We start from the raw sequence: 5,000 nt of genomic DNA on the forward strand, positions 1-5,000 counted from the left end.
AACTGTCGCTTTTGATTTGCCAACCAGCACGCCGAAGCAGCAGAAGGGCCAGGAAGTTTTTGCAGAGAAACAGCTTGCACGTTGGTTTTCTTCCTCAGACCAGGGCCTAGAGGGCGATTTCCGCTTTTCCTGCGCGCTGCTCCTCGCACACAAAACAAGACCAAATGATCCGTGGCGGGACCCGAAAGCCATCATCATACGGTAATTGAATTATGGACCCTTTTTTCTCATTTCATATCTTTTTTTCCTTTTTTTTTTATGCCGGAAACCCCGAGGTGGCCGAGTGAATGTAAAACTATGTGAGTTCCGCTCCGGGAGACCTCACCGAGTACAGATTCCACAACCAGGACGAAGAATGCCGGAGCTGCTGCTGTAGCGGAATCTCATATTTTGACTTCTCCATCAGCCCTCCGTGGACGGACATTCTGGGTTCCTTTTGGCTACGACAACCCGGTCCACATATGCCGGTCATTACCCGGTAGGATGACGACGGATTATGTTTCGTATCGTGTTTCCCTGTTTTTTTTTTCGTCTAGGAATTAGCTAACAATTTCCATCGCTTTTCCACCACCTCCAACTTGCACAACTTTCGTGCAAATATGTATCAAACACCGGGAGAGCATGGCATTCACACGCCACCGAAGCCGAATCGGTCGGACAGAGCACCGCCAGGAGTCTGGGGAAGTCAGGAAGGACACACATCCCCCGCACGATGTACGGTGGTACACCTTCGACCATAAATCAACGCTCCCTCCCGCCCTCGCATTTCCTCGCTCCATACACGCCTGTGCACGCCTTTTTCCACTCCATTACACACTGGCCACCCGGTCCCGGTTCCGTTCCGGCAACTATAACAAGCCCCTCCCGGACGCACACGCACCACCAGAGGGTAGAAAGTAGAAATTATTGCGCGACGGAAAGCATAACGCGAGTCATAAAATGGAGAAAAACCTACCGAAAAAGGCTGCTACGCCTAGAGGTGGAGCTTCGTCCACACCACGCTGACCTGGCCACATGGCCCCACCAACACCCACACATGTGGCCGAGGGCGATAAATTTTCGTTTTAAATAACCGTTCCAACTTTCCATGTTGCGCCCTCCCAGGCCGAGGAGGGTGGTCGAGTGGCGAATATAATAGATTTTATCCTGTGGAATGGCCATCACGAGCCACCCGAAACAGGCCGGAACACTCGAAGTCCCTGGTGCCACCAAGCCGCCAGCTGGCTCTTCCCGATCGATGATCGAACGTAATAAATTGGATTTTATAATCGATGTAGTACCCCCCGGAGCAGTGTCCGGATATGCCAGAGGGATGGTACACAACCTGTCCCTATATCCGGATTGTGCCTTCAGATTCGAAATATTGGCTCCATGAACCAAACCGGCGGGGGAGGCGGATCCTGATCGATCTTTTGAGCGATAGGAGCAAGTGTTCCAGGACCAAAAAAAAAAGCCATGCTTCTGATATGCGCTGTACACGGTGTTATGAAGGTGTATCCGCTGCTGTGCTGACGTCATCATTCGTCCGTCTCGAATGAAGGTGGCCACGGTGTGCTAACCGGAAACCATTTTCTTCCACAACACCTGCCTGAGGGTAGCACCAGCAAGTGTCTTTTCCTGCTCCTTCCCAAGAGTGCTTCCGGTTCTGTTTTGTTATTTTCGTCCGCATCACCATCATGACACGGAGACGCGATCCCTCATCGTCGTCGTCGTCGTCGTGGTCGTCGTGGTCGTCGTGGTCGTCGCTGTCGTGCTGCGTTGTCGTCGCCGACGGTCTGTTTGTCTGGCGTGCTTCTCTCTAGCTTCTAGGCAGGTGTTGATGAAGGAGCGAGCAGTCACCTTGCGTTCGTGTTCGCTCGTCCTCACTTTCTCTCTCCCTCTCTCACTGTTGGCTATTTATCACATTTATGCTTCGAAGGTGTTGCAGTTGCAGATGGTTTGTGTATAGTGCACCATCACCTTGTAGCCGAAGGCGAGAACCGGCGGCCACGTTTGCGCGTTATTCGCGCTGGGCTGCTTTCCACCCGTGAAACGTGTCCCATAACGTGGCGCCGCTACGGCTCCCGGGAGTCGTGTGCAAACACAATGTGCCACTGTGCGAGGATGAGGCCAAGCGCCACCCCCGGACTAGCAGCGGCAAGTTCTTCGATATTTTACGTAAAAACGTGCTGCCTGCACGAATTGTAATGGACGAGGAGCGAATGTGTTTCCATTTTGCTAATCCTGTTTTTGCCTCGCCCTAAAACTTGTAGATTAGCCTTTGGAAAGTTCTTTTGAGGCGTCCCTTGCTGGCGTGGTGGATATTATGTTCCGATTCATTTATGTTCACTCTACATTGAACACGCTGATCACAGCGTAAATGAAAAGAAAAGAAAGGACTGGCTTTCGCTAATACATTTTCAACAGCAGCGCGATAACACGAAACGAAACACAATAGAACACTTCACTTCGAGGCGGACATTCGCCAAGGTCCAAACGGACAAACCACGCCCCGCTAGTAGTCCGGCTGTTCCGGCGTGGAGGGTTACTAAACGGGGTGTTGTCTGAGAAGAGAAACAATTTATGCGTTCGTGCAACCCCCCGTTTTCGCCCTTGGTCACCCGCCGAGGGGGGGTTTATGGCCAGCCAGAGCCTTTCGTGCGATCATCGCTCTACTCGGCTAATCTCTCGTCGACAGAAAAGGGAAAATCGTTTCCTCGGAAAACTCCTTCACCGAAAAAGCCCCTCGCGTTGCTCGAAGGACGCCTTCCACTTGCACAGCGCGGACAGGGCGGACAGGGCGGACGGACCGGAGGAATGTAAATTATGCTGCCACAACAGCATTCACCCCGGGAGCAAAGCATTCTTCTCTTCCTCTTCTTTCGTTTGTTCCGTTCCTTTCGCAACAGAAATCGGTCGCTGTATCGGTTGTGTTTGAATCCTTGGACGCCACACCCTGGGGCGTGTATTGTAGTTTTTCTCGATCGATTTTCTTATGTGCTTTTGCTTAAAAGAATCAGAACAGAACAAAAGCTAAGATGATGCATGATCGATTATCTGTGCCCGGCCGAGTGATAGAGCATGTACACCGCGTACCGATCCGAATCGCCGAGAACCGAGTTCCAAGGAAGATAAGCTTCGATTCTGGAAAATCCCTAACACCAAGGCCCCGGCCTTCTCGAAGGGATCTACAGCATAAATTTGCCCCTTTCCTAATGTATTCCACGCAACGCAGCCCATCTTGCGTCAAACGATGGCAGGGGAGACATCATAAAACCGCATATCGGCAGGTTCGATCCAGGGAAAGCCGTCTGAAATGGGGTCGAGTGCTGCATCGACTCCCTGGGGTGAAATGGCTCATTTTGAAGTTTTAGAAAAAAAAAACAAAAACCGAACGAAGCATCTTTGTTGGAACCTTAGTCTGCCTCAAGTTACACAGAGAGTGCCCGGTGTTGTTTGGTTCCTCGCCATAAGCCAACGATAAATCATATATTTGATAAAAACAAGGCTGGCCACCAAACCACGCTGATGCCAGAAATAGCGACGATCGGCTCTTGTACCGGAAGCCAACCGCAAACCGCACACACGCTGCTGCTGCTGCTGCTGCTGCTGCTGCTGCTCGGCTTCTCTTGCGAGCAGCGAAAGGAATGCTATTTTTGGTTCTTAATCCTTTTAGACTTTATTCTGGAGAAGAGCTTTACCGGCGGCGGAATTCCTCCGCTTACAGCAGTGTACTCTCGTGTGAACGCGATGCTCGAAAGCGGAAGAGCGGCGCGGTAAGTGTTTTGTTCGCGCGCAACCCGGGAATCCATAACCACAAAGTTCCACAAAACAACAACGCCGGAAGGGGAAAAATATTGCGTCCAAAACAATGCCCCGAGAACCTTGCACTCAATATGTCCGCCGTGGCCGTGCTAAAATCAACGAAATGGAAAATGGACCGTAACACGAATACCGTGCGCTCGCGCCTGCTAACCTTGCAGCGGCAACAACTCCCTCCCAAAAGCCCATCGAGTGTGGTGACGCGAGCAGACATAAATCGATGCGATAGTGCTGCGTTGCGGGCGTGTCGGTCTTGGTATAGGCCCCGGCCTTTCATCAGAACACATCATGAAACTCACAGCACGATCGATGCCTTCATTATGCATTGAACTGAACAGAGAGAGACACTGTGGCCTTGCTTTTCGGGCCTACCGTCCACCGAAAAACCCATAGCCATCGATTCGTTGATCGATGGTGATGACGTGGATCGCGCAACAACGCGAGTATCGTGGCCGTGGTGAAATATGTTTCGTCGATCGCGCATTCACCATCATGACCATGGCGCTCGCAGCAGTGTCACATTCTGCTTTCGCGGAACCCTCTCGGTAATTGGGTTCGTTAAAGAGTGTCGGCCCCGTTTGCCACACGTTGACGCCAAACGAACCAACGAACGAACACCTTTTCCCATCGATGATGCCGTGTTGCCGTGGCCTTTTGCGGTTTAGGAATTTGATTAATGAATGCGATGTCGTGGTCGCGGCGTGGTCGTGGCGACAGCCGACAACCGACAGGTCCTGACAAGCCCTTCGTTAGCTCCGGGGTCGCGAGGACTCGCGATGGAAAATTGTTCCCAAAACGTCGAGTTTTGCGGGCCGCACACACAAGTACACATCCACCGCTTTCAGCGGAATTGGGAGGCTTTGAGGTGGCACCTCGCGCACGCCAGACGCCTTATTGAGTGGCAGGACTTCTGACACAATATGAGCTCACTCTGTGGCCGCTGCGACGCCGTCGTCGTCGTCATTGGAAGCATGGCTTTTTGGTTATCGATTTTTCTAATCCTCTCAGCGAGCGCACGCGAGAAGCGGCTCGAGGGCGCGCATGTGAATCGAATAGGACGCTAATAGGACGACCGGTAGGCGGCGTCCTCGTTGTGGGCACGATCCGCGAGAAGGATTATCCATCACTCCTTAGGGACAGTTGAGTTTCGAGTGCGTGGACGAATGTGGTTTACGAATCAACATCGGCGGCATCCATTT

General features: G+C 52.1%; 1 protein-coding gene across 4 annotated transcripts in view; it reads right to left on the reverse strand.

Moving 5' to 3' along the window:
* LOC126580724 (stress-activated protein kinase JNK) overlaps positions 1-5,000 on the reverse strand; it is a 47,898-nt gene that overhangs the window by 25,500 nt on the left and 17,398 nt on the right. The gene's annotated exons all lie outside the window — the stretch shown is intronic.

This window comes from Anopheles aquasalis, chromosome 2 (assembly GCF_943734665.1).
Source record: "Anopheles aquasalis chromosome 2, idAnoAquaMG_Q_19, whole genome shotgun sequence".
NCBI classification, from domain to species: domain Eukaryota; kingdom Metazoa; phylum Arthropoda; class Insecta; order Diptera; family Culicidae; genus Anopheles; species Anopheles aquasalis.